This window comes from Castor canadensis, chromosome 1, assembly GCF_047511655.1.
Source record: "Castor canadensis chromosome 1, mCasCan1.hap1v2, whole genome shotgun sequence".
NCBI classification, from domain to species: domain Eukaryota; kingdom Metazoa; phylum Chordata; class Mammalia; order Rodentia; family Castoridae; genus Castor; species Castor canadensis.
Window position 1 is genome coordinate 190,822,296 of NC_133386.1, and position 12,841 is coordinate 190,835,136.

General features: G+C 33.7%; 1 pseudogene; it reads left to right on the top strand.

Moving 5' to 3' along the window:
• Nucleotides 1–264: 264 nt before the first annotated feature.
• On the top strand, nt 265–1,211 carry LOC109681076 (olfactory receptor 10AG1-like; annotated as a pseudogene).
• Nucleotides 1,212–12,841: the final 11,630 nt, after the last annotated feature.

Sequence of the window (12,841 nt, forward strand, 5' to 3'; positions counted from 1 at the left end):
ACTCAGATTTTGTTTTATATTATGGTCAGATGAAAATTTAATATATGCCTCATCAGAAAAGCAATATTTAATTACACAGCAGGAAAAGAAAATAATAATTGTTTTCATGGATATTCTCAGTTGCAAAAAATATACTTCCCCTTTTCAGAACACATGGAAGTTACAGACTTTGTTAATGTAAAGAACTGGTAAATTTGGGAATATGTTGTCTTCAGTGTAAACCTAAAAGCCAAGGAAATTGGAGTAACTTCTTTGATGAAATCATTTTGACAGATGAACCATGAAGAGATAAAAGCATAAGACAATGTTTCCACAGTGAAGCAATTTGTCCTTCTGGGATTTTCTGACCTTCCATACCTGCAAGGGTTTCTATTTGGGGTGTTCTTCCTCATTTACCTGGTTACCTTATGTGGAAATGGCCTCATAATCATAATAACCAGGCTTGACACCACATTGCAGAATCCCATGTATTTGTTCCTGGCAAATTTTTCTTCATTAGAAATCTGTTACGTGTCAGTTACTCTTCCCAGGATTCTGGTCAACCTTTGGACTCAGAATAGAAGCATTTCTATGCTGAACTGCACCACTCAAATGTGCTTCTTTCTTAGGCTGGGAGCCACTGAATGTTTCCTCCTGGCTGTGATGTCCTATGACCGCTATGTGGCCATCTGTAATCCTCTGCACTATCCTTTAGTCATGAACCCAAAGAAATGCATCCGGCTGGCAGCTGGCTCTTGGCTCAGTGGAATTCCAGTCCAGATAGGACAAACATGTCAAATATTCTCTCTACATTTCTGTAAATCTAACCAAATTAGCCACTTCTTCTGTGACATACCCCCCATTATCAAGCTAGCCTGTGGGGACACTTCTGTGCATGAACTTTCTGTCTATGTGGTGGCTATATTGTTTGTTGCATTCCCTTTTATGCTGATAATTGCCTCTTACAGCAAAATTATTTTCACCATACTGAGGTTGCCAACAGCTATAGGATGGGCAAAAGCCTTCTCCACATGCTCGTCCCACCTGCTGGTTGTGGTTCTGTTTTTTGGATCTGCTACCATTACCTACTTAAGACCAAAACTCAATCAGTCTGCATTTACTGACAAACTGCTCTCTCTTTTTTACACCATTGTGACTCCAATCTTATGATATACAGCCTTATAAACAAGGATGTGATTGCAGCACTGAAAAAATTATTATTTAAAACATAATGCTGTGGATTTATGCACAAATGCTTTAACTGATTGTCACCTTATTAAAAACATTTTTAATCTGTCCATTTCCTCTTTGAGAAGCTATTCACTTCCACCTTATTACATATTTCTCTTACTTTCAGATTTAGCCTGATGCTTTCTCTGATTAGACATTTCCTAGGCAAACTAGTCTACATTATATGCCTAAGAAAAATTTTTCTTACAAGTAGCATTTTAATTTTTGTATATTACAAACATATAAAAACTATAAGCAGAATTAAATCCATTAAGACTTGGGGCTTAACTATACTTGAACATTATTTGCCTGGATAATTTCATAAACCTACATCCTATATTTACTGGTATTCCTTTATTTTATAGTATATAACCTTGCCAAATATTTTCAGTGAATGATTAAATATGTAAATGGATTAATGCTTTGCTATATGTTGTTCTAGGCAATGCTTATTTATATAAATAATATTGAGAACATATTTATTTCACTTTCCATCAGAGTCCAGGATAACTGAAAACACATTCATTCAAATTAACTTCTAAATCCATCAAATAATATGAATATAATAAAATGGAGTCCAACATGATCTAACCAACTCTACCTGGAGTACAATGTTTTATGGTGAATCAGTGAATAATTTATGGCAGTTGGAGATCTGATCAAATAAAAATCATTTAAAGCAGTCGATCTTGTTCATTGGAACATTTTGATAGACACACAATGATCCTCCAGAGATCACCAAGTCTTATCCTTGGAACTTTTGAATATAATAATTACATGACAAATGGGACATTGCAGATTTGAATTAGCTTTCAAACTTTGGCATAAGGAGACTATTCAAGTAGCTAGCCCAATCAATTACATAAGCCTAGTAAAAGAGAAAGAAAATATAAGGGTATGCTAGATATATGGAATGACAAAAAAAGAATGGAAAAGATGGCATCAGAATTCAATTTACCGTTTCTTGCTTTGAAGACTGATTGAAATATAAGCTAAGGTGATAACATCTAAAATACACCAATGACATTTAGCTGGCATTTTAAGAGAAAACTCGAATCTCAATCCAACATCCTCAATGAACAGAATTTCACAATTTGAAATTGGAGTAAACAAATTCCCTACAATAGGCTCCTGAAGGAAATGAAGCTCTGCTAACATCTTTATTTTAGGTCAATGCAACCCAGAACTTCAACATGGATCTTACTGAGCTTAAATAAGTCAACTTACAGAATTATATAATACCTTCATTTTAGATCCACATTGGTGAATAATGAACCGTGTGAAAAAACAACCTACAGAAAGGTAAAATATATTCATGCAATGCTCTAATGAGTTAATATTCAAAGTATACAAACAGCTCAAACAACTCAATTTCACAAAAACAAATAATTTACTTAAAAATGGAGGGAGAAAAGATATGTTCAAAACATAAAAATGGCCAATAGCTATGGGAAAAAATAATCATTATCATATAATTAAGGAAAAGCAAAGTAAAAGTACAATGTGGTATAACCTCATTCTTGTTACTATGCTTTTATCAATAACATGTATTGGTTAAGATGTCAAGGTAATAAAATATTTGGAAAGTTTTGGTGGAAATACAAATTGGCATAGCTTTTATGGAGAAAAGTATGGAGAGTCCTCAAAATATCAAAAACAGAACTATCACATTACCCAGCCATCACACTATAAAAGTCCTTTATGCCAGTATAAATAAAATAAGAATGTTGAAGTATGCTGGTGTTACCTGCCATCTACACATGCCATAACTTAAAGTAGTCAGAAAATGAAAAATAATCTAAGTCTCCATTGACAACTGAACAAATAAAAAACGTATTTTTTCTTGGAAAAAAAAAAAAAGGAAATCCTGTAACTTGAAGAAGAATGGAAGAACCTAGAGGACATCACATTACGTGACATAAGCCAGATACAGAAAGAAAAATACAAAATGACCTCACTTATATGTATAATCTCAAAAACAAAATGTAGAATGGTGGTTGTAAAGAGTTTGGGGAGATGGGATTTGGACAAAGACAAAATATTAGACAATTGTCATAAATCAAAGAGACCTATTGTATATTGTTTTGAATATAGGCATCAAAACTACATGGCTTTTTATCATTTTTACAAGTTATTCAATTTTAAAGGATGAATAGGAACATTATTATTGAACATATGTTTTTTGACACATAGAAATACTGTGTAATATTTAAATCAGTCTAAATATACCTATCACTTAAAACATTTACTAATTCTTTATGTGAACATTTTCAAAATCTTTTCTTCATGTGTTTTTTTACTTATAAAGTAATGGCACACCACATTTCTTGTTCATAATTAATTGTAGCTTACTCCCCGCTATTTAAACTTTCCCCTTCCCTCCCAACTCCTACTCTCTTCATCCTCTGATAAAAACCAGCCTACTCTCATCATCTATGAGGTCATTTTTGTGTTAGATTCTACATATGAGTGAGATCAGGTGGCGCTTGACTCTTTGTTTCTGGCTTATGTCACTTAATACAAGGGTCTCCAGATATATGTATGTTGCCAAAAAAGACAGGATTTCAATCTTTTTATGACTGAATAATATTCAATTGTATCATGTTTATTTTTAAATCTATCCCTCAGTTTATTGACACTTGGGTGATTTACATCTGCCAGCTATGTGAATATTACTGTAATGAACAAGGAAACTCAGATGTCTCTTTGACATAGTGGTCTTATTTCCTTTGTATAAATACTTATTAATGATATTGTTAAGTCATATGCTAGCTCTATATTTAATTTTTTGAGGACAGTCCATATTGATTTTCACAATAGTTGCACTGATTTACATTTCTATCAATGGAATGCAAGGATTCCCTTTTTCTTACATCTTCATTTTCATTTATTATTTTTAAGCATTTTGATAATAATCATTCTTACTAGGGTGAAGTGATATTTCATTATGGTTTGATTTAGATTTCCCAAATGATTAGTGATACTGAGTATTTTTTCATATACCTACTGGACATTTGTATGTCTTCTTAGAGATATGTCTGTTCAAGTCTACTGAACATTTTTTTTTAGTACTGGGATTTGAACTCAGGGCCTCATGCTTGGTAGGTAGGTGCTCTATAACTTAAGCCACCACACCAGTGTCCTTTCCTTGTGTTGGGTATTTTTGATATAGGGTCTCACTTTTCTTTTCTGTGCTGGCCTCCAACCACAATCTTCCTGAACTCTTTCTCTACAGTAGTTAGAATTACAAGAAGGAGACACCAGCACCCATATAGTGCCCATTTTTATTGCTTATTTTTGTGGCTTTATTTCTTTACTTTTGTTCTTTCTACTTAGTTTTTTGAGTTGCTTATATAAATTGGATATTAGCACTTTGTCAAATGTACAGTTTGCTGACACTCTTTACATTCTATCACTTGTCTATCCCGCTTATTGTTTCCTTTGCTATGTAGAAGCTCTTTATTTTTATATAATTCCTTTAGCTTATTATGCTTTTGTTTCCTCTGCTTTTGGAAATTTATCAAGTAGTGCTTGCAGATTCCAATCCTGAAATATTTCCACTCATCTTTTTTTAGTAGTTTCATAATTTTAGGACTTATGTTTGAGTCTTTAGTCAATTTGAGGTGATTTTCATTACTGGTGAAAAAATAAGCATGCAGTTTAATTATGTACAAGTATGTCCAGTTTCCCTAGTATTAAAAATTGAAAAGACTCTCCTACAGTATATGTACTTAGAACCTTTGCTGAAAATCAGTTACATTCAGATGTTTGAGTTAACTCCAATCTTTTCCATTTCCCTGTGTGTCTGTTTCTATGCTGATAATGTCATTTTGATGAGTACAGCTTACTAATATATTTTCAAGTCAGGTAGGTAATACCACTTCCTTTTTGTTTGTTCAAGGTGACTTTGTCTACTCAGGAATTTTAGTTGTTGTTGTTTTTATATATATATTATATGATTGTTAGAGTAGTTCTGAGAAAAATGTCATTGGCATTTTGACAGAGATTTCACTGAATCTCTACATTTCCTTAGCTAGCTTGTGAATTTTAATAATATGAATTCTTTTAAACCTTTAATATGGTATGTTGTTTCACTTTTTAGTGTCTTCAAGTTTTTTTTCACCAAATACTTTTAAGTGTAGTGATCTTTCTTTGGTTAAATGTATTTGTAGGTGTTTTCATTTTTGCAGCCATTGGAAATACCATTATTGGCTTGATTTCTATTTTAAGTCCTTCACTGTTGCTATATTGCAATGATGATGATTTTTATGTTCATTTTGTATATTGCAACTGTCGAGTTCATTTATTTTAATAGTTTTTCATGGAATTTTCAAAGTTTTTGTTTATAAGATTATGTCATCTGTAAGCAATGACAACTTGACTTCTTTAAAATGTGAATGCTCTTTATTTCTTTTTCTTGACTGATTTTACAGACTCACATATTATTCTAGGCCTACACATGGTCAGGATAATCAGTACCACTGGCTTCCACTTTCATAGCTTGACTCAATAGAGGGTCTTCAGGACCAATAAGATGCATGGAGCTATCATCTTATAATAATAACTTTTTCTTCTTATTCAATACCTCCTGAAGAGACTGCCTCAGCTATTCTTAAAGTTAACAGTGCTATATGTAGAAAGAACACATTATAAGTTAGCAATAAAACCTATAGTGCAGTCTATATAAACCAGTTAAAATCCCTTATCATCCTCAGTATGATATTCTATGTGCATATGTGTGTTATACTTTTATATGATTGGGAAAGATGCTCATTTACACTAACATCACCTAAAACATATAAATAATGCATGGTGAAATGATGCTTGGAAGGCAAAAACATCACTAAGCAATAGAAAACTTTCAGACCCCAAACAATCCTAAGGACGGCCATTTTCTCTTATTGGTTGCAATGTTGTTATGAAACAAGAGTATATATTCATGCAACAAGAAGCTAAGTCTTTGTCTATCACTCCAGGTGAATTACAGACAATCACAGGCTTCTAATTAATCATACCATATCCATATATGGCAAATACATCATCATATGAAGCCCAAATAAGGCAAATGCTCAGCTATAGCCAATCAAGTCAATCCAAATGATACTTTGTCTGTAAACATTGATTTCTAACATTGCTAGACAGAGTTCTCAGAACCTCTAGTGGGTCAAGATGCTCTCTATATTACCAAGCATTCTTTGCTCAATTAAAATTTGGTAAATTTTTAATATGTCAAGATTATTTTCCACTCAGATCTATGCAGTGTGGGAATCTTGGTAAAGTTCTTTGAGTGATATTTTAAGATATGTAAATAAAGACAGACACTTGTAAGCACAGATTACTAAGACTTCACAAAATATTAATTGATTGTTCAAGAAAATCTTGAACATACTCTGTGTATATTATGAGTTTTTTGTAGGTTAATGCTTTTATTTACTTATTTATTTATTTTTATTTTTGTGCTGGATAGGGGCACATTTTGGCTTTTATAAAAGTTCTTACAACATATCAAATATATCATACTTGAATTCACCCCCTCCACCATTCTTTATTTCCCCTCCTTACATTCCTGGGATAGTTTCAACAGGTATAATTTTTTCATTTACATACATGTGAACATAATATTTGAATCATATTCAACCTCCTACACCCATTCCCTGCTTCTTCTTCCCCCAATTTATACTAACCCCCCAAAATAGGATTTGTTCTACTCTCCTGTTCTCTGATATATGCTCATTTAATCATAATTTAACATTACTTATTTACATATTAGCACAGACATTTTGTAATGGTTCCCTTTGTCAGATATACTCTGAGCAGTTAAAGTTAGCATGTCATGAACTAAACAAGTTAAGAAGGGCTATCACATGCTGGAAAACTGGAAGAAATTAACCTGAAAATTGCATGTTTTTCATAGTTAAAAATAGAGTATACTTATAAGCACAGACTGTTATGAGAGCACTGAATTATTCTTATTAAAAATTATGAAGGGGTTGATATTATCACAATAAATATGAAATATGCTACTTTATTCAAATAAATTTAAATCTAAGCTCCCTAAAATCTATGTTACCCTTACACACACACATATATATATACATATATATATATATATATATATATATATATATATATGTATATATATATGAGGGCTTCATACTTGCTAGGTGAGCCATGCCTCTAGCACTTCCTTATATTGGGTATATTCAAGTTTGGGTCTCATCAACTGTTTCCCCATGCTGGGTTCAAACCATGATCCTCTTGATCTCTGCCTCCTGAGTATCTAGGATTACAGTCATGAGCCATAAGTGCTCAATAGTATATTGCCTAATATTTTAATGGAGATTACTATGAAATTCATAGATACTCTTTAAAATACTGAACTCATAGTAATTGATTGTAGAAACAGCTTCCCCTGTTTTGTGTTTATAACAAAAAGCATAACCCTCATTTCATCATGAAATGTAAGCCATTAAAGGCAGGTGAATCTAATGATATCAAACAAGAGAAAAGAGCTGTAACAAACACGCTGGCTAGCAGGAGTAGCAGCACGGCCCAGCAATCAGGAGCGGGAAAGTTGGAAATGCAGTGGTGGGAGGAAAACTCCACAGGAGAGGGAGGAAAACCCACTTCCCATGTGAGCTGTAAGCAAACACGCAGGCCAGAGAAAACGGGTGTAGTGTCACCTCCCCCAGTGTGTTTGGAAAGGGGAAAGCTTGTAGCAGTGGCTCACGCACAGGAGAACTCTGAGTAAACAAAGTCTGCAGGGCCAGGTGAATGCTAAGCTCACCCCTGAGATCTGCATAAATAACGCCTCCAGCTATAGCAGGCTGACAGCAGCAGGGCAGGCAAGCCACAGCTACAGATACCATTCTCAGAACTGTATCCAGGCTCTTTTTTTTTCTCTCTCCCTACATTTGATGAGAAAACAACCAAACTACACCTGCATGATGAAAAACTTGGTGAAACTGTATTGCATTTGAACTTGGGACACTTTGTGGGTTTTTTTTTCTTTTTTTTTTTTTTGTGCAGTTTTGCTCTACTTTATGCATCCCCTTTGATGAGACAACTACAGAACAACATCTAAGGCACCATCTCCAGGATTGGAGGCTGAGACAGACACTAACATTATTAAGACTGAAACTTCATTGCATTTGAATTGGAGGGTTTTTTTTAATTTTCTATTTTTCATTTTGTTTTATTTTATTTATATATATACAATTTTTTCTTTCACTTACCCACTTTTTACTTTTATTCGTATCTTTATTCTTTTTATTTCTTATGTTCAATCCTTTCTCTGTCTCTCTAATGCCTGTTCAGCTTTCTGTCAATTAGTACACTAACATTCCCTGTTTATATCTTTCAAACTTCTTTGTTTGATTCTTTGTTTTGTTTGTTCCTACTTGTCTGTTTATTTGTTTTTCACTTTTTCTTTAACTTCTTTGCTTTCCATCTCCTCTCACTCTTCCATTATAAATATCATCATTGTTATTATTGCAAGTTAGAAAATACTTAATCGCACACAGTACAGAGACAGTAACAACACCAAGGGCAATGACAGGAAGACAGAAAAAACAGGGAAAACAGTTTTTTTCACAGCAAAAAATTAGTACAGGAACCAGAGGGAAATGACGAAAACAGATACTCAGATCCAGACTTCAACAAAATGAAGATAAACTATGCAAAGAACCCAATGAAGCCTACAAACATAATTTAAAAGAAGACATATTGCAGGTACTCAATGAGAATTTTATAGAGATGATACTGGATATGGTCAACCAAAATGTACAGGAGACACTCAAGAAATTCCAAGACAACAAAAATAGAGAATTTAAAGAAGGAAAAGAAAAAATAAAGGAAACCAAAGAAGCACTATATAAACACCAAAGTGAAACAGAGTACATGATTAATAAACAGATAAATGAACTTTGGACAAAAATAGACGACATTAAAGAGGAAGAAACCCAGGATATGGACTACTTCAGAAAAAAGAATGAAACAGAAATGCAAAACAAAAGGGAAGGCCAAACCAGGAGAATAGAACAAACAGAAGACAGAATCTCAGAACTTGAAGATGAAATGGTAGTTAAAGGAAAAACCAAAGAACTGTTAATTAAACAACTCAAGACCTGTGAAAAGAAAATGCAAGAACTCACTGACTCCATCAAAAGACCAAAGTTGAGAATCATGGACTTCGAAGAAGGAGAAGAGGTGTAAGCAAAGGAAATGTGTAATCTATTCAACAAAATAATAACAGAAAATTTCCCAAATCTAGAGAAAGATATTCCCATACAGATTCAAGAGGCCTTCAGGACACCAAACAGACCAGATCAAAATAGAACTACCCCACAACATATCATCATTAAAACAACAAGCTCAGAAACTAAGGAAAGAATATAAAAGGCTGTAAGAGAGAAAAAACAATTAACATGCAAAGGTAAACCCATCAAAATCACACCAGACTTCTCAACATAAACATTAAAAGCAAGAAGAGCATGGTGTGAGAACTTCCGGGCACTGAATGAAAATAATTTCAACCCCAGGATACTCTACCCTGCAAAACTATCATTCAAAATAGATGAAGCAATAAAAGTCTTCCATGATAAGCAGAAACTAAAACAATATGTGACCACAAAGCCACCACTACAAAAGATTCTTCAAGGGATTCTGCACACAGAACTTGAAACCCAACTTAACCATGAATAGACAGGCAGCATTAAACCACAGGAAAAGAAAAAGTAAGAAAGTAGAGAGTAATCTCAACTCAGGTGCACACAATCAAGCCTTCAAACAACTAAGACAACTAAATGACAGGACTCACCACATACCAACCAGTACTAACATTTAATGTTAAAGGACTTAATTCACCCATCAAAAGGCACCACTTGATGAAATGGATTAAATGGGAAGATCCAACAATTTGTTGCTTACAGGAGACCCATCTCACTGAAAGAAATAAGCATAGGCTTAGGATGGAAGAAGATTTACCAAGCCAGTGGCGCCCGAAAACAGGCAGGATTAGCAATACTTATATCTGACAAAGTAGAGTTCAAAACTACATTGATCAAATGGGATAAAGAAGGACATTCCATAAAAACAAAAGGGAAATAGACCAAAAGGAAATAATAATCATCAACCTTTATGCACCCAATGTCAATGCACCCAATTTCATCAAACATACCCTGAAAGACCTAAAGAAATATATTTACTCCAACACAGCATTTGTGGGAGACTTTAACACCCCATTATCATCAATAGATAGGTCATCTAAACAAAAAATCAATAAAGAAATCCAAGATCTAAAATATACAATAAATCAAATGGACATATTTGATGTCTACAAAACATTTCATCCAATTTCTACACAATATACATTCTTCTCAGCAGCCCATGGAACCTTCTCCAAAATAGATCACATCCTAGGGCACAAAGCAAGCCTCAGCAAATATAAGAAAATACACATTATACCATGCATACTGTCTGATCACAATGCAGTAAAACTAGAACTCAAAATCAAAAGTAAAGAAAAAACACTTGCAAACATATTGAAACTAAATAACTCATTACTTAAAGAACAATGGATCACTGATGAAATAAAAGAGGAAATTAAAAAGTTCCCAGAAGTCAATGAAAATGAAACCACAACCTACCAGAACCTATGGGACACAAAAAAGGCAGTCCTGAGAGGAAAGTTTATAGCCATGAGTGCATATATTAAAAAGACTGAAAGTTCCCAAATCTATGACTTAAAGATACATTTCAAACTCCTAGAAAAACAAGAACAAGCAAATCTCAAAACAAATAGGAGAGAAATAATAAAAATAGCTGAAATCAATGAAACAGAAACCAAAAAATCCATACAAACAATTAATGAAACAAAAAGTTGATTCTTTGAAAAAATAAACAAGATCGATAGACCCCGGGCAAACCTGACTCAGATGAGGAGAGAAAAAACCCAAATTAGTAGAATCAGGAATGCAAAAGGGGAGATAACAACAAACACCATGGAAGTCCAGGAAATCATCAGAGACTACTTTGAGAACCTATAGTCAAATAAATTTGAAAATCTTAAAGTAATGGACAGATTTCAGGATACATATGATCATCCAAAACTGAACCAAGAGGAAATTAATCACCTGAATAGACCTATAACACAAAATGAAATTGAAGCAGCAATCAAGAGTCTCCCAAAAAAGAAAAGTCCAGGACCTGATGGATTCTCTGCTGAATTCTATCAGACCTTTAAAGAAGAACTGATACCAACGCTCCTTAAACTGTTCCATGAAATAGAAAGGGAAGGAAAACTGCCAAACACATTTTGTGAAGCCAGTATTATACTTATCCTAAAACCAGTCAAAGACACCTCCAAAAAGGAGAACTATAGGCCAATTTCCTTAATGAACATTGATGCAAAAATCCTCAACAAAATAATGGCAAACCGAATTCAACAACACATCAAAAGGATTATTCACCACCACCAAGTAGGCTTCATTCCAGGAATGCAGGGGTGATTCAACATATGAAAATCAATAAACATAATAAACCACATTAACAGAAGCAAAGACAAAAACCACTTGATCATCTCAATAGATGCAGAAAAAGCCTTTGATAAGATCCAACACCATTTCATGATAAAAGATCTAAGAAAACTAGGAATAGAAGGAAAGTACCTCAACATTATAAAAGCTACATATGACAAACCTACAGCCAGCATTATACTTAACAGAGAAAAACAGAAACCATTCCTCCTAAAATCAGGAACCAGACAAGGATGCCCAGTATCTCCACTCCTATTCAACATAGTATTGGAATTCCTAGCCAGAGCAATTAGGCAAGAAGAAGGAATAAAAAGAATACAAATAGGTAAAGAAACTGTCAAAATATCCCTATTTGTAGATGACATGATCTTATACCTTAAAAACCCAGAAAACTCTATTCAGAAACTCCTAGACATCATCAATAGCTAAAGCAAGGTAGTAGGATATAAAATCAACATAGAAAAATCATTAGCATTTCTGTACACTAATAATGAGCAAATTGAAAAAGAATGTATGAAAACAATTCCATTTACAGTAGCCTCAAAAAAAAATCAAATACCTAGGTATAAACCTAACAAAAGATGTGAATGACCTCTACAAGGAAAACTATAAACTTCTAAAGAAAGAGATTGAGGAAGACTATAGAAAGTGGACAGATCTCCCATGCTCATGGATTGGTAGAATCAATATACTAAAAATGTCTATACTCCAAAAAGTAATCTACATGTTTAATGCAATTCCCATCAAAATTCCAATGACATTCATTAAAGAGAGTGAAAAATCTACTGTTAAATTTATATGGAAACACAAGAGGCCATGAAGAGCCAAGGCAATACTCAGTCAAAGAACAATGCAGGAGGTATCACAATACCTGACTTCAAACTATATTACAAAGCAATAACAATAAAAACAGCATGGGACTGGCACAAAAACAGACATGAAGACCAGTGGAACAGAATAGAGGACCCAGATATGAAGCCACACAACTATAACCAACTTGTCTTTGACAAAGGAGCTAAACATATGCAATGGAGAAATAGCAGCCTCTTCAACAAAAACTGCTGAGAAAACTGGTTAGCAGTCTGCAAAAACTGAAA